At 42.7% G+C, this 18,562-nt stretch overlaps 1 protein-coding gene across 1 annotated transcript in view; it reads right to left on the bottom strand.

The window, feature by feature from the left end:
- Positions 1-18,562, bottom strand: part of PHACTR1 (phosphatase and actin regulator 1) — a 306,506-nt gene that overhangs the window by 22,133 nt on the left and 265,811 nt on the right. The gene's annotated exons all lie outside the window — the stretch shown is intronic.

Raw genomic sequence — 18,562 nt, 5'->3', positions numbered from 1 at the left:
TTCTAGCCGGGATCCAGCTAACCCTCTCGCTGCCCCCTTGCCAGCCTCCTGACTGTGCCCCGTTTGCTCACACAGTGTTTGAACACACAGACACAGAAAAAACAAGAGACTGTTTGGCAGCACTGAGGGCAGAACAATAGCAACCCTCATCCTCCTCATCACACTCACTTCCCTCCTCCTCCTCTTGTGGCTTTTATTAAATCCTATATTGAAGGATCAGTGTGACTTGCTACTCAACCTGTACGTAATAGGGTCAACAAACCCTGCAATACAATTACAAATGGGGGCTCTGTACTCAGGAATGACCTGAATATTCAGAATACAGAGCAAGCACAAAAGGGCCTTTGCAAAACAAAGTAAACCAGAGAGATGACATCAGAAGTCAGCACTGTTGGGCATCCTCATACTCTTATCTGAGTCAATGGGAGTTTTGTCAATGATACCAAAGACATGACAGAGCCTTCTCTTCCTTCACACTTGGTCACTCAGAGAAGTTTCCAACTTGAGGGCCCCAGTCTCTGTCAACTGGACCAGTTTCCCTGTGAGTTACTGGGCACTGATAGGAAATGATAAGAATGCTGCATGGCTTCATCTTCTGCAATGCATGTTCCCCCGACCCTGGGCACAGCAGCTCCCTGACGTGGAGCTGGCTCTGCAAGGCTGGATGAGAGATGTCTGACAATGGCTCCTCACCACACAGGGGCTAAGCTGCTGGTGCACATGCATCCCAGCCTTCTCCAGGGCCAGGAGCTCATGTGTGTGCCAGTTCAAGACCCCTGCCCCTCACACTATGTGCAGAGCACAGGGCTGAGCTGGGTAGGAGCCCACCTCCTGCACCAGCTGTTTAAAGGCAGAAGTTGTACAGGCACCTGATTTTACAGTCCGAAGGTTTCCACCAGCAGAGGTGATACCAGCCATATGTCCTTTGGGAGCATTTTACACCATGAAAACAAAGCAGAACACAGCCCTATTTCCGTGTAGAGTTTGGAGTCAGGAGCTTTGTCCCTTTCTCATGGCAGATTGAACATTTGTCTCATGAGAAAATTGTTAAAAGGGACAGAAACTGATCCTTAATTCCAAAGTAAAGAATTTCTGCAAAGTACTTGAAAGGCAGACAGTGCTATTGAAGTGCTTGCTATTACCTTCTTTAAGGTACAGTAGTTGTTGTGAATGGGAGACTTTGCCTTAGGACTGTGAAGCAATTAAAACTACTTCATTTCTAGCATCACATGAAAAAGTTGCTGGTTTTAACCCCACCCTACATGTCTGCAAGAACTCTATAATACATGTTTTTAATCCCCCATGCCATGATGCTTTTCAAGAGGGTGCATCAGAGGGATGTTCAGGATGAACTCCAGCCATTCAGCACGTGGATGGCTTCTATAGAAACAAACATCGTAACAAATGAAGAAAGAAAAAAAATCCTCCCCAAAAGTCCTCTCATTTCCAAGAAAACAGGGATTGAAGTACTCAGATAACTGTTCTGTCATGAACAGCTCACACGAGGGCATTTCTAACAGAAGTTTTATCTACCTACAGAAGTGATCTGCAAGAAGGATCACATCTTCCATGTGTTTAGTCAGGTACCTGCCATGAAGTAGATGCATTTAAACTAAGCTTTCAATGCATGTTACCATGTCATTGCTTCCACACAAAAGGACAGAGATTTCCTCCAATTACGCCCTTCATATTATATGCACCATCTACTCCTGTGCTGCTTATGACCTACAGACCATGTGATTCTTGCCCACACTGTCTGGTAGGGTCCCTAGTGAAAGCCAGCCAAGGATACCCATGTTCCCCATCAAGAGTCAAATTACTTTGGAGATCCCATTATCCACCTTTTTCAGTCTGCAGAGTGCTCCTGCCTAAATGGCGATTGCCACTTTTAAGTGATGCACAGCAGAAAGAGACATGCTGCTTTGGACAGATTAATTCATGGATTACCAATCACTTCTGGAGTTTTATAATCCCAAGAATTTTTAATAATGTGACTTAGGCAATAGGAAAAGCTGAGTCATTTTTTTAGTAGAACAAAGTCTCAATTAGTCCTTACAGTGCAAGTAGTAAAGCAGCACTGGAGGATGAAGAAGGTCATGAACAGAAGCCATGGAGGTTCCTGGCCTGCAGTACCAGTGTCCGCTTTCATCTCCATGAACTGCTGTTGCATTCCCATTTCCATCATCCTTTGGGACTGACTCAGCCTGCTCCTGCTCCTTCATTGTAAGTCTCTCCTTGATGAGCTCTTCAAATAAACCCAGCCCCTTTCACAGCCCTTCCCTTCCAAGCTCTCCCAATTATCTCTTTTCATGGTCTCTTGCTCATTTAATTTAATTCCTTCTCATGCTGTTACGGTGACTTCTGCCCCCAAACTCTTGGGGCTTTACAAACACATCCACCAGCTCCTCAGAACAGCACCATTTTAGCTCTTGTTTCTTGCTGCCTAATTTCTAGGCTTGCCAGATGTTGAACAGCTGCTAACATCTCTGTTAATCTTTGAAAATCTTGATACTAGTTACAGATAATGTAAAACAAGAAACACAAGCAGCTCTTGCTTTATTTCTATGGCTGCAAAGACACGGTTTTTTCTTTCACAATACACCGTCTCCAGCATACAGCTCTGACCTTGGCAAATGTCAGTGGTGATAGCTCCCCTCTTCTGCCTTCCTGCCTGTCCTGCCCAGAATAAAAAGTTGTTAATGAAGCCCACCTAGCCTTGCAGAGGTTGATTTCAGCAGTTTGATTGCTGACCTGCTGCTGTGCCTTACTTCATTTAACATCACAGGGGCTGCATGAGGCAGTCAGGAGGCCACAGGCCAGGAAAGAGGTGTCTCATTAGCAGCACAATCAGAATAAACGGGAGAAAATAGTGGTAAGGAAGGAATCTGGTGCCACAGCACAGAATGGATCTACTTGTGCAAACTGTAAGGATGAAGTGAGATGTGTGGTGCTGCTGTTGATCAGAAAGGTAACTCCAGCTGTTTTATCAAACTGAGTGCAGGTGGCTAACCAAGGAACAGGGGAGACAGACCTTAACAATTAACCACCTCTGACAGCACTTTCTGTATTTAAAATGCTCATGTGTGAACATGCCTGACCCTCACTGTGCCATCCATCCAGTTTTGAAATATGCTTCAGACATTCAAGAGGACGGGACAGTTTTTTGTAATTTGTGCTTTACAACGTATTGCTTGGTTTATACTTCATAGGCTTTTGCAAGATTGATTACAACAGTTTTGCAAATACACTGTGACAAATGTTTTACTATAATGGAAACTTTCCTAAGATTTATGGTGATGTAAGGAAAGCCTTGCTAGGATTTCACTGAAAAAATCATACCCAAATGAGATTTTCAGTAAAAAATAAAAAATTTGCTCACATTATCAAGATAAACTTGATAGCAAACCACTTTTCTGAATTAATTCTCTTCATAATCAAATGCATCACACTCCTTGTGCTTGACAATAAGAGCTGAGAAGTTCTTCATAAGGACAGCATATAGTGAGGCTTATTTTGTTGGGTGTTTTTTATTTTTTGTTTGTTTGCTTGTTCCTTTGAATTTGCTCTGGGCTAGGCTGGTCACATTATGGCAGATAAGTAGGAGTTTGGGGCCAGAAGGGACAACCATGCAAAATCAGTTGCTGTAGATCTAAAATATTGGCTGGTGTGGTTGTAATCTCCTCAGGGTGCAACAGGAAAGAAAAGCAGCATTTTCACTGATGGATGCTCCTGTTTGGAGCCTCCCCAGCAAACCGAGAACTCAGAATGAGAAGTTTGTGCTCCATGTGTCAGTGTTCTGCAGGAGCAATAAAAGGAAAAACACCTCCTTGGGCACGACAAAACACTTAAATGAAGCACTCAGTGATGCTTACCCTGCTCTGCAGTGTGACCACTCCCTGAGGGCTCTCAGGACGGCAGCCAACCCATTGTGGGGCCTCAGCTCAGGTTTTTGCAGCCCTTTTGGCTGGCAGTACCTTTGAAGCAAGATGCTCCTGGCTGCCTAGGCTGTCCCCTACCAGGAGTCATGGGTTTTCTCTCCTTGATCTCCTGTTTTGCTGTAGATGAGCTCCAAGAAAAAGCTGGTTCATGCCATCCAGCTTGTTATTATGTGAACAGGATGACGTGGGATATGTGTACCAGGAATTTATCTTTGCCTCTGTCCAGAGGACAAGAAAATTTAAGAGCCTAGTGTGGGCTCATATGCAAGTGTAATGGCTGGATACAATACAGGGCTTGCTGGAAAATGATTCCCCACACACTTGCCAGGCTTATTAACTGTGAGTTTTTGCAGACACAAAAGGCAGAACGTAGCAGCTCTCCAGTGCTTGAATGGTGACATCTGGTGTGTGGGGCCCATGAACAGGACTGGTGGACATGACAGGGCACACAGCAGTGTGGTGAAGTGTCCAGAATATCCCCAAGGCATCTCAGCCAAGCCACGCTCACACAGCTGATCCTCATGACTTAAAGTCACCCTGATGTAAAATAACTTCTGAGCACACTGGGGCATAACCTCTGGAGCAGCTCCTGAATTTATTCTGTATGTGCAAATATCAGCTGCAACTGGGCTCATTCTACCCTAGACATTGCTCTAACAGAGCAGTAAATCTGAGCTGGGCACATGAGAAGCCAGCTGCTACAAAGAACTACTTGTCACATTGCTCTTTAGTTGACATAAATGAGCATGACTGAAGCCAGTAGAACTGTGCTGATTTACATCAGCGAAATAATTCCACATGAGGAAAATTCAGTGGGAGAAAAGAGTCTTAATTTACCTCGCCTTTCCCAATAATAGTAATGCTGATAGCAAAGCAGAATTGATGAAGTAAAGGCTGTCAGGGGCTCTTTGCACCTCCATGCAAAGTACACAAAACTCTGAGAAAAATGGAAGAGAAGAAAATCTTGTATTTGCTTCTACCATTTAACTGTTCGCAGAGGGCAGGGATGAACTACCTCCTTTCCTGACATCACTGCACAATGAGCAAAAAATCATTGTAAGCCTGGAGGTTCACTATCTCTGAAGTGTCAGCCCAGATTTTGCCAGCCAGACTGTAGAGTACACAGAGGACTATCATTCTACTAAACAGGATTTATAAAATGGGATTAAATACAGTTTTATCAATGAGTAATAAACTTGAAGGCATATTAAATAGAAAATCCCTATCCAAAGAAGCAAGTGTAACAGTTTTATACCAATAAAATTCTTGTACTAGCCTCCATTAAGATGTTTGCTAATCTGTAGGATTATCACTTTCTTTAAACTCACTCACAGGTAAGCATGACAGGTCTCCTGGTATCAGTCATGATAATACACTTTATAACTCCTTTTCCTGAGAAATTAGGGCAATAAAACCATAAGGAGTGTCTGCCACGATTCAGTTATCATGTAATGACTGCTCTCCACTTCCCTGTTGATTTAAAATATTCAGCCTCTGGGAGATGGTAATGCTTCTGTAGCTATACAGAAGCCTGTGGCAATGACTAAAGCAGACCAACGTGGGCAGAGAAGCCTGTTCATCCCTAGGAAAATGCATGAAGCACCACTGTGACAGTTTAGCAGAGAACTAGTTAGACAGTTTTGGTAGGAGGTGTTTGTTTTTGGTGAAAGTCTAAAAAACTGCTAAATATCAGTTGAAAATAAAAGTACTTTCTGACAGTGCCTTACTGGCAAGGTACTACTTCTGCCTTAGTATCCCAGTGTGTTCCCTGGACTTTTGATAGTGTTCCCTTGACATTTCATCCAGGATAGCTACAATAGTCCCATAACCCTGAGGAGAGAGGCAATGCTTTTGCTCAGCATTAGTGCCCTGCAAGAAATACAGAACAGTCTGGAATGTGAGCCAACCAAATTTTGTTTCCCGTAACACATCTGCAGTTGTGTTTCCAGCTGGGTTCTACAGGAAAATCAGATTTACAACTGAAATTATTCAGACTTTAATTCAGGCTCTAAGCAGTCATTTACTACCCCCCAAAATTATCCTTATCCCAGACTTGATTTTGTGTTGAGAAACAGCTTCTATTACAGACTTTAAAGCTCCGATTAGTCTAGATTGCAGTGAGGATTTTTGGGAAAACTAATCAGCAAATTTTCTGCTTGCTCAAGCATCTGTGTATAGTGAAAAATATAATCAAGCTGGCTCTTTGTTTAAAACTCCTACAACTGACCAATTTGTTTTCCCATTCTTTAGATCATGTGAATCTATTCTTGAGTCATGGCTCAAATGATGCCATTTTTTTCTGGTTCAGCTCATTGAGGGATTATTATGATTTTGATTTATTCTTTGGAAAGTTACAAGCTTCCTGAGAAAGAACTGTCTGCCTAGAGTAGGTCTCCTGAGAAAAGAGAATCACTGAAAAGGTAGATTTTGACAACTCATTATGTTTGCATAAGATTAAAATCTTGTTCATCATATATAGAACAAATTTCTCTAAAATACTCAAATAAAGCAGAATTATTTTGGGCCATGAACTCTGTATTTTGTTAAAAGAAATAAAGCAATGACTAGATAGCCCTATAACTCTGACTAGAAACAGTGTGAATAATGACATACCCAGGTCACCAGTCTTCCATTAGACCACTATAACAATGCAGACACTTGCATTTTCCCAAGGAATTACTTCATTTATTTTCTAAAAACAATGCCAAGCAGTGATAGACACACAAATACAGAATTTGGCACCATGTTCAATAATACTAATGGGAAATCCCTACTGGTTTGTGGATCATTGCAAGATCATGCCTCACACCTCAAGCTCTAAAATGGAGCCTCCTCCGTTTCATTACTGTCCTGTTCCATTCATGTCAAAGCTCTCAGCCAAATGCTGGCTGTCCACATGAAACACAAGCATGTAAGTTTAAATGATTTTTTTAAAAAAGGCACAGCTGAATTAAGCTGGTTATACCACATAAGCTTTGCAGCATTACTTCTCAAATCTCTTATCCCTAGTCCCAAGAACAAAATATCCAACAACTGCAACAGGAAACAAAGAACGATCTTTTATAGAACAGGGAATTTACTATGTATCTAATTCAAGAATGTATTTTTGGAACAATAAAAAATAGGATATTTTTGAGCACTAGAAAACCAGAGTGAAAAATGTACTAAATGCTGGTTGAAAATCTAAAGCATGCCAGAAAAAACCAGATGGATGTTAGGACCCATTGTAACAGAGAAAAAAATGTTCTAAAATGTTAGCGATTGTCCTTCTGTTGTCTATACAGCATTGTGAGAAGACACTTGCTTCACCAAATGTGATAATATTGAATTAAATGCTGATTTTACAAAGCTACAGAGATCATAATTCACAGTTCAAGGTCAATCTGTGAATGACTTGAGTAAAATGGCACCAAATATAATCAATCTGAGCTGAACAGATATGCTTTCTGTCTATAGGCATTATTGAATGGTTTGCCTTAAAATCTCTCTATAGTAATATTTTGTCTCTGTGAACAAACGTATTTATAGCAATGAATACAAGTTACACTCTTAAAAGCAGAGCTATCTCCAAGTATGAGCCAGAAGAGCAGCATCCCCTTCTCTGTTGGAATTTTCCCCACCCTGGCTTCTGATGCTCAGGGAAGCTTGGATGTTGGAACATATTTGATATAGGAATAAAGCAGTTATTCCTCTGTGTATGTGGCATTAGGATGGAGCCAAGCAATGCTTTAGGTGGGAAGAAGTTCTGTGGGACCAGGGAAGAAAACATGGAGGGAGGCTGAGGGGTGAGAATGACAGTACAGCCCCACTCCCCAAAGCTCTTCACCTTCTAAAGCCCCAGTGATCATTCCCAGCAACACTCCTTTCTAAGGATCCTCTTCTAAGAAATCTGCTGCCACAAACTTAAATGCAACCTACCCTGAGAGGCAGCTGCTGGCTTTTGGAAAGGTTGAGGGCTGAAATACATAATGGAGGAACCATCTTCCTTACGTTTAGTTAGCTTGGAGATCAGACCCCCTGATGGGCCTCTGTGGACCACAGTGACTGCACAGCGCTCATCTGTAGACCACAGTGACTGACAGGACCTGTGCATTAGCAGGTATGTTAGACTTCTAGCACTGCTAATTTGCAATTTGTTTAATGCAAAAGCAGCAGCACCTTATCTTCTTATTCACATATGCACTAACACAACTGTAACCCTAAAATAGCAAGCCAGGGACATTTTAAACATGTAAACAAATAAACCAACTTTGCTTGGCAGTCCAAGTAATCTGTGACCATCGTGGAAAATCTCAATCCAAAATGTAAAAATCTATTGATTTTAAGGAAGGAAATGTGGGTGGGGAGCTTCATCAGCTTGCTGATGTCAATCTCAACATATACATGGTTGACTTGATAAAGTCTCCTTTGTTACTACAGCAGCTACAGACCACTCAAAGTACAGAGAGAGGAATGACCTCTACTATTAATTTTTGTTGGAAAGGACCTCAGTGATTATCTAGTTCCAGTTCCCCTGCCATGGGCGGGAACACCTTCCACTAGATTGGTTGCTCAACGCCCCATCCAAGCTGGCCTTGAACACATCCAGGGATGAGAGTACCCCAGCTTCTCTGGGCAATCTGTTCCAGTGTCTCACTAGCCTCACAGAAAAGAATTTCTTACTGGTATTTAATCCAAGCCCACTGTCTTTCAGTGTAACGCCATTCATCCTTGTTCCCTGTTTTTATATGCCCTTGAAAAAAGTCTCTCTCCCTCTCCCTTGAAAAACCCCTTTAGGCACTGTAAGGCTGCTCCAAGGTCTCCCTTGAGCCTTCTCTTCCCCAGGCTGAACCACCCCAGCTCTCTCAGTCTGTATCACACATACCCCCTGACAATATTAGTTTGTTGTAGACCATTTTACCAGTGCCAGCATGAAGAAAGGCAAATGAACAACAGTGCAGGAATAAAATTAATCTCCAAGAAGGTACTTTACATTTGTAATGGCAAAAAAAAAGCACCTCACGCCCCTTCTGCTAAATGAATAAAAAGCTAAAATACTCAGTGACTTGGAACAGCCACAGTATAGGAACTCCAAACAGAAGCTTTTATAACAGAAGCTGGCAGTGTTAGCAATTCAAAACCACAATAATTCAGTTTCTAGTAGAAAAGATGCATAGGAAATAGCATGGTGTTCATACTTTGTCTTGTTACTGAAATGGAAAATTCCTGGAAGTAAACAAATTTGAGAGCTTTAAGAACAATTAATTAGTTTATGACAGAGGGATTTCAGTTCCCCAGATAGTGGGATTTCAGATCCCCGGACTTCATGAAAGGCAGGTGATAAATAGCAGTAACTTTTTGCAAGGAACTTTGCCTAAAATTTTAACTCAAAGATTAAGAATTAGGGCTGGCTGAAATGTTTGTGACAAACTAAAATTGATGGGAAATTGAGTTCTAGAAGGTCAGAAACTATCTGAGGTCAAACTTAGTGAGTAGTTTCAGCCGAAGAAACCAACTCATGAGATACACTTTTCTTAAAAGCAATAAAATTTAAAAAGCATTAAAAATGCACTAGACAATATTTAATTCTGACCTGAAATTCTAGTTCTCAGTGTGTAATAAAAAAATTAATGATGCCTATACTTGCTGTTGTTAATCAGTTTTCCCTACTCCACTTGTTAATTATTTTGTTCCGTTTGAGTACCAAATGCAAAAAAATCCCTTATTCTGCAAAGTCCAGCAGACAACACTCTCCTTCCAATACCTGCTACAGTGATTCCAAGCACGAATCTACTGAGGTGGATTACAAGAATTCTTCCCAGCATCTGCATTGCAAACTTCAGTGCAGGTGCCCTGGTCGTTCCTCACTATTTAATGGGATACCTGCTGGTCAGACCAGGTCTTTGCACATGTTTTACAACATTGATTCTCTTGTATCTGCATCACCAACTGCACAATAATCCCTTATCTTTCTAGAGAATGTCATGTTTCACCACTCTGTCCAGAGATAAGCCCATTGTACAAATTCCCAGCTGGTGTGTATTTAACACCTTCTCTGCCAGAGCCTACTTCTGCCTCTATGCATTAGCAAAGATCAGAAACAATTAAAACAAAATCCTAGCATTTCATGGAACATCAATGAAGACATGCAGCACCAGAGACAGAAAAGAGCAAAAATGCCCAGCTTTAAAACCAAAACTAGATGAGATTATTTACCTGGTAAAAACTGAAAAAATCCATGCCTTAGGAAACTGCATATTTGTTATTTTGAAAAGATATCAGATATGATTATTTCACAGTTATATCACCACCTTTAGGTTCAAATATAGTGGCCTAAAAGCATGACAAAATATTTTTTACTCAGGAGAATTCTTGTCCCATCTGCCTTGTCTTCTCTTGAAGTTACTGAAATACATATAATTACCTGGAGGCTAAATTTGGACTACAAAGTGATAAGTTTTTTTCTGTTGTTGCTTTGTACATATTTCCACAGCAAAACAAATGGAATGCTATAAAGAGGCTTATCACATCAAATAGGGAATTAGCAGCGGGAATCAATAATCTCCAAAGTAACAAAGATCCTATTTCCAGGCAAATACGCTTAACTTCAAAATAAACATCCCCTCCCCTTGTGAAACAAAAGACTTCCAGAGAGACATTCAAACCCTCTGTGCTATGCTGAGCAGGCTGCAGCCTTTCTCTTTGTCCCCTGCATAGTGTGACATCAGCTTTTTTCATTTTCTCCCTGAAGTTTTGAGAGCTCAGTTCAGCCGCTACTGAAGTTTCTCCACACTTAGTTTTTGACTCCTATCAGGTGCCTGTACTCTTGCCTGCACATTCCTCCGTTCCACTTGACAATTTATCGATGTGAAAACCTGCTTCATTACCAAAATCTAGCTGCTGGGGTGTTACCAGTATTCTTTACATTATTTTTTTACTAACTGGAGGTGATGTTGAACTGGAGGGGGGTGGGGCGGGCAGGAACAAATGCCCAATGACATCTTCCATCTTGCTTATATAAAATAGGAGAGAAAACTGTTGCTGGCCCTGTTGAGCTAAAGAATCATTTCTCCTTTACACTTCAGACACTTCACTTCTTAAATCTCATTGGGAAAGTGTTGTAGATATCTTCCCTGTGATATTTCAAATGAGAGTGTTATCAAAGTCCACTTTTTTTGCAGTTGTTTGCCCTCTAAAGAAAGACTGCCTTACATTGGTGACTGTTTTTGGAGCTACTTACTGAATAGCTTTGCAGCTGGCATTCAGGCAGAAAGGCTGAAGAGAATTAATATTTAAAATATTTTGTACTCAAGATGAGCACAGTATGTTTGTTCATGGCTGCTGACATGCCACAGGAGAAGCCTGGATTTCCCTGCAGGGCACACTCAAATGCCAAGACTGAAATACCTCTGTCCTGGGCATTCAGTGCCCTGGTTGTGTGGCATACACTTGTTTTATGCAGATCTAGCTGCAGTGGTGGCAAGGACGGGAGCTTGGAAAGAGGCAGCAAAGGAAATCATCACAGTCACCCTGACAAAAATCCCTTCTGAGTATTTACTGATGATGCACAAAGTGCTCGTAAAGCTGGAAACTGCACCTACTGCTATGAGAGGCTGCAGACTGGACTAAAACGTGCTGGCTAGGATGGCCTGGGCAAACAGACACAGTGCCTGCTTCCCAGTTCTGCTCAACTTCTTTATTAGTTTAAAACATGGAATTTCTCATTTATCCACATTGAGCTGAAGTAAAAGGAGACCCCCTCTCAGGCTCTCCTTCCAGCCCCAGTGGCCACAGCCATGTGGACTTGTGTTTTGTTTTACAGGCAGACTGAATTTACATCTGTACCCTGTAGTTTATTGGGTGGTAAGCCTACTCTCATGACTGGAGATTATCTAATGCTAATAACAACTTGCTCTGCTGAGACCAGCTAATGAACACCAGCTGCTAAGGAATGGGAAGGGGAGGGAATGTCTCACAATTACTACACTCTGTCAGCTTTTCAAACTCCTCTGAGCAGTGTTTTAGCAAAATGTGCATTAAATACACACTTTCACTCTGTTTCCTCCTTCAGAGACATCAGAACACTGCTGTACAATGCATTACTGGAGATCCCTGCTGTGTAGATACCAGTCAGCACCACTGTAGGCTGTCTGGGATATTTGGGAAAGGACCAAGCTCCCAATTCCCCAACGTGAGGAAGAACAATAATTTGCTGATTTTTGTTTCTGGATTCACCTACAGATAGGAGGTGCTGAAGGCAGATCTTAAGGGTTTGCTTCTGATAGTTAGAAAAGGAGAAAAGAGCAATACAAGGGTGCAGAAACTGAAAACTCTTGGAAGGGAAACTGGGACTCTGTTTCTTGGGGTTTTGTTTTGCCATGGCAGAGATGGACTGAGGGGATGGGGAAATGCAGGGCTGAGAGAAATGCTTGTTGAAGGAAGCTGTGTGTCTGGAGTTGATTTCCTTGCAAATACAGCATGTCTGTAAGATGTTCTTGTTTAGAAATGGAGTCCTGGTAACTTTTTCCATAGAGCAGAACACAAGGAGCTTGGTTGCAAGAACTAATCCCCACAGTCTCTTGGGAGACTAAGCTAGAGACTCTTACAGTCTACATGTCATAGACAGGCATTTGTCAAAGCTTGTGACCTGGTTAAATTGTCTGTGTTGGCACAGCCATTGTGCAATAACCCAAATCAGAAGAAATTAGTCAAGCATTGCAGCAGAATAGCTTTATGAAACATATTCATAGAAACCTGAGGCTGCAGAGTGAAGGGAATCAGGATTTGGGGAACTCTGAGACAGAATCTGGCCAAAGGCACACAAAAAAATCAGCCAACAATGTCATATACTTCAAAAACCAAAGACGTTGCTAACACGCATTGACATTGTGGGTCCTTTCGATACCTTGTGCTACTGCAGAATGGTGAGTTTGGCAGGCATCCCTAAAGCCCATCTGATCCAACCCCTCTGCTCAAGCAGGGCTGCCTAGAGCTGGGACTGTGTCCAAATCACTTTTGAATATCTCCAGAGAGAGAAATCTCCCTGGCCAACCTGTGGCAGTGTTTGGTCACCCTCAAAATGGAAATAATGTTACTGCTGTTCAGAGGAACCTCCTTGTTTTGTTTGTGCCTGTTGCTTCTGGTCCTGCCACCGGGCCCCATTGAGGACAGCCGGGTTCTGTCCCCATTGTACCCTTACTTCAAGTATTTATACACATTGATAAGATCTCCTGAGCCTTTTCTTATCTAGGCTCAATAGTTCCAGCTCTCTCAGCTGTTCTCCACAGGGAGGATGCTCCAGTTCATCCTCTCCATCATCTTTGTGGCACTTTGTTGGACACTCTCACATACCCATAACTCTTTTCTACGGAGGAGCCTTGATGATGGTTCCGACCATCACCATGGATCCTTCAAACTCAGAATATTCTGTGATTCTGAGACAGAAGTGGACACAGCACTCCAGATGTGGCCTCACCAGTGCTCAATAGAGGGGAAAGATCACATCCCTTGGCCTGCTGGCAATACTTTTCCTAATGCAGCCCAGAACACCATTGGCCATTTTTTTCCTCCACCAAGCTGCTGGCTGATGTCCAGCTTCATGCCCATCAGGACACCCAGATCCTTTTCTGCCAAGCTGCTCTCCAGCTGGGTAGCTCCCAATATACACTGGTGCAGGGAGTGGTTCCTTCCTAGGTGCAGCAATCAGCACTTGCCTTTGATGAACTTTATGAAATTTTTGTCAGCCCATGTCGGAGTCCATGTTTTCATGGATCCTCCACAGAGAGTGAAAAGTACAGAGATAGAATTAAAGCCTTTAGAAAAATTAGAATATATAAAAGCTTTAAATGCATAAAGTAGAAATCTAACCCTTAGCTTTAAGCTTTACATGCCCTAAGTCCTAGTTCAGTGTAGAAGGACACAGCTTCAGGCCTAGTGATAGAGTAAAGACATAACAAAAATAGGGTAGACTGCTGTTTGTAACTCGTATAGACTTTATGCAGAGAAGATAGAGTTTTTCATATATGATAGAATAGAGGTTTTTTACAATAACAAGATAGAACTTGAGGCTAGCAAGATAGTGTTTTGCGTTAATAGATATGTTAAGTGCGTAGGTTCTGATACTGTTTTTCGTAGCTTTACAAACTTTAGAATTGTACCTAGATTGGTTAGTGTGTAGATAAAAAATATGAATATGCATTTTGCAATTGGGGATAAAAAGCCTCAGGGTTGGAGGTAGAGGCATCGATTGATTGATCAATTCGATCCATCGATCCAACCTCCACTCTCTGCAACCTGAGGAACGATCCTTGACAGGAGCCAAGACGGGATTTTAAGGTATTATACATCGCGGTCCCCGCACTAAGGGACCTGGGCCCCAGGGTCCCCCCTTTTCCCCTGCAGCACTTGCTACCGGTGCGCTGGTTGGGACAGTCGGGGACTCTGTGTGGGGAGGGATCCCGGGGCCCCACTGCCCTCGCGATCCCGCGGACGGGAACCCTGTGCGGCTCGGACCCTCCATCTGCCCTCGCGATCCCGCGGACGGGAACCCTGCGCGGCTCGGACCCTCCATCTGCCCTCGCGATCCCGCGGACGGGAACCCTGTTTGGCTCGGGCCCCCATTGCCCTCGGGAACCCTGCGTGGCTCGGGCCCCCACTGCCCTCGTGATCCCCCGGACGGGAGCTCTGTGCGGTTCGGGATTTCCCGTTGCGTTCGCGTCCCTGTGGCCGAGGGCTCTGTGTGGGTTTGGAATTTCGGGGTCCCTTTTGTTACTACGATCCCTGTGGCTGAGATGCCTGTCTGAAATTTGTGATCGATTCCTCTCTGTTAATGTGATCCCAGCGATTGAAAATGCAGACAGTAATAAGAGGTTGCTTTACCCTGAGGCTGATTTACCTAGAGGCTGTAATGTCAGATATGTGCTTTACTTATAGTCTTACTAGTTCTGCTTGTTAGGAATTCTGTGCTTTGTTTGCTGTTTCATTAGAACTCTGTGTGTTAAGATTTCTATGCTTTAGTTATTGTCTTGTTCAGACTTTCTTTGCCTAGGTTTGTAACTGGTTGTAGAATAAGGCCGCTCTTAGAACTCTCTGCCTTCAGATATGTGCTTTTGTATAAATAAATTACTCTATTTAGAAATCAAGATGTGGTAAGATCTTTAGAGACTTTATACCCGTACCCAGCCTAGGCAAATTGATGCCCCTCGTTTTAAGAGCGGCGTACATTGCTATACATAAGCAACGGCCAGGTCTCTCCAGACGACTGCTCGAATCGGCTGTTAGGACGAAAACAGCATTCCCCCGCGCGGGCTTTTTTGCAAGAATCTGTATCCCGAAGGAAGGATAAGGGCGGTGTTCTAAGGCTTTCTCCAGGACGCTGGAAAAGCTGCCGTACCTACTAGCGAAATAATGGTCTGGAGTAATCCTAAATATGGGGAATAATTTGTCTAAAGAACAAAAACACATCTATGATTGTTTAAAGTTACTGATTTTGAATAATGGCTATGATGTTTCTGGAAAGGATTTGAAGGTATTACTCTAAAACTGCTACTTTAACTGCTACTTTAAAACTGTAAAACTTTTTAACTAATCACAAATGGAAACTGTAAACTTAGAACTTACTTTATTCGGTAAAGCTGCATCGCAAACTGTTGAGGTAACCCGGGACCGCGATTCGCTTCTAGGGGCGGTGGGGGGCAAAGATGAATCTCTGTTTGTTCCTCAGCAACAAGGGTTTGTTCCCCGCGCTGCCGAGCCCATGCCGCGGCCCGGGAGCCGCGGGACAGAGGACGATACAGCTCCCCCGCACACAGCCGCGAGCTTGGGAGCACAAACGCAGACTGCAGCATGGTCAGAGCCCCCCTGCCAGCTCCAGCCGCGGACCCGGGCTGCGGAGGGACCCCCCCCACACACAAGCCCGTGCTGGGAGGACCCGAACTCTTCGGGAGTCCCGCCGCAGCCCACCCCCGCAAGGATCATGGATCGTTCACAAACTAAAACCCTGCCGTCCTTTACACCGCTGCACGGTCCGGCGGCAGCCGTGGCTCTCATCCTACGGGAGCCGCCGCTGCCGCCGCCCGACCACGACGCGGGACACCCTGCACCTAACCCGCCACAACCCATCGGACACCGCCACCCAAGAGCGCGACCGCGGGAGCCGCTGCCAGCACCCACGCCGCCATCACACGAACACGCGGTTTGTACTGCCCGCGGAAAAGAACCAGCGCTGCGGAGTGACGTCATGCCTGCGCCAGCCCACACCGTCCTGCCCTCAGCGCCTGAGCCCGTGCCTGGGAGCCCGGACTCTCCACTGACCCCCCCGATCCTGCACAGACCTCGGACAATACCAACGCTGCAACAAGAGGGGGGAACAGGGGAGGGTAGGCACCAAAGTAAAACAACTACACAGGACATCCGTGAGAGACACCATAAGACTATTATGCACCAAAACACAGACATAAATAATACTTGCTCGGACAGTGACTCAGATTTATCAATTCTAGACCCAGCGGACTTAAACTGGGAAGCAGATTTAGTCACTTCTAACATAGAACACCCTTCACCTCAGCCTGAATGGAGGCTTCCTCCAAGAGAGGCTCAGCAGGAGTCCCTGGCTGCAGAGCTGTTTCTGGCTTTGTCAGTCAGGGGTGGCAGACAGGGTGGCAACTTATTACAGACACTAAATCATGGGGACACTGGGGATCCTGTTTGGGGAGCTCTGGTGTTGACTCAGTCAATAACAACCGCAAAAGAGACTTATCCAGACATAAAGCAGGGAACATCAGAGACATTTCTCATGTTTTTAGATCACCTGATAGATGTCATAGACACACAATGTAACAATGACCTGGTATGTCTTTATATGGAAAATTTCTGTCCAGCATCTCTTCTGGACTTTTTCAGTCCAGTTGCAGGGAAACCAGTCACCACCAAAAAGTACAACAACATCTAACTTGTACTCTAATTAATACAGAAATACATTACCATATGAAGCACAATCACAATGGAGAGTAGAATAGAAATGGATTTAATAGAAATAGACTTTTAATTAGAGTCATTTATTATATATGTATGTTTGAGTTAAGTTATATTTTAGTAATCTGTTAATATTAAGATAAACTTTTGTATAGTTTAGTTTAAGTATAGTCAGTGTGGTTTAGTTTAAGTATAGGTTAAGTATTGTTCAATTAAATTATGTTAGGTTAAGTTTAAATTCTGTTAAGTTTAAGTTATTTTTAAGTTTTGGTAGGTTTAAGTTTTATAAGATTTAAATAATATTAAGTCTATATCCTATTAAGGTTTTTATCGCATATGAGTTTTGTTAAGATTTATTCATATTAAGTTTGTGTTGTTTGTTTTTAAGAAAATATGCTCATTTTATTTGTAAAGTTAAATTAGTTCTAGAGATAAGATACTTCACAGGAACAGCGATGATGAAACATTGGAAAACACCTATTAGTAGATGGAGGAAGATGAAAGGTTTGAAAGGTTTGAAAGGTTCTATTATTAGTGGCATTTCACAAATCCACATTGGGATTGTTGATTGTGAGCTGTTTTAGTGAAGTTTCCCTTTTTGTAAGTTATAAGTATATGATAGTTTAGAAAGGTATCATTTCAATTTTCTAGGATGATTAGTGTTGATATATTAATTATTTGATGTGAATTTGTTAATTTTCCTTATTTGCAGAGGATTTTTGATGTGCTTTAGTATCCTTCTTCTAACTATATAAGGACACGTGTCATTTCAAGATCTTTCCTTTATTTTTTAATTGTTTAAGTATTTCATAATTGCTATTGTTAGGATCTTTGTTTTAGAAATGTATTAAAGGACCTCACTCCAGTTTAGAGCCCGAGCCTTGGCCAAGCCCTGACTCTATCTGGATGGATGTTCTGCTAAAAGCTCAGATGGTTTCTGCTTCAAAAAACAAATTCAAGTCATTTTGACTTGACAATTTGACCCTGTAAAATGACAGCTGATTCAATTTTCAGGGTGGACCTGAGCATCTTGCCCGGGAAAGGTGGTCTGGGTCCAAACTGAAAAAAGGTTCCAAAAGCTGTCTGCAGACTCTGAGATGAAAGCACAGTGTTTTAGTAATTAGTAATTATCTTATTTTACATATGTAATTGTTAAAAGTCACCAATTATGCCTGTTCTTCATTGTCATACCTGAATTTTCCTGATTTCTGTCAGTACTTAACAGAGTTATGCATTTGTTTAGAGTACCTGTGCACTTATGTAATATTCACATCAATCATAAATATTGCCCAGTCTACCAGCTGGTGCAATTTTCTGTATTTATAGGAGCTGTCAACTCATTAGAATGGAGAAGTGTAAAATATCCATCAGTCAGTAGATGTTCTTTAAGTGCAATTTTACACCGGTACACACAGGGAAAAGTTTTTTTTTTAGTTTAGAAATCTAGAAACAGGACAAATTGAAGGTACACTTTCTCTATTAACCTGGGGCGAAGGGCTTGCTTGTGTTTCTGCAGATTTGAGCCCAGGTGAATTCTAGTATAGAATGTGAAGAAGACAGCGAGCACAGAAACACACAGACCACTCCATGAACAGACGAGCAAGCACGCAGACGTGAACTGCGCAGAGATTCTGATTTGCACCTGCCATCGTGTGCTTCAGTCACAAAAGACT

This window comes from Prinia subflava, chromosome 1 (assembly GCF_021018805.1).
Source record: "Prinia subflava isolate CZ2003 ecotype Zambia chromosome 1, Cam_Psub_1.2, whole genome shotgun sequence".
NCBI classification, from domain to species: domain Eukaryota; kingdom Metazoa; phylum Chordata; class Aves; order Passeriformes; family Cisticolidae; genus Prinia; species Prinia subflava.
This window is presented reverse-complemented; position numbering and strand designations above follow the sequence as displayed.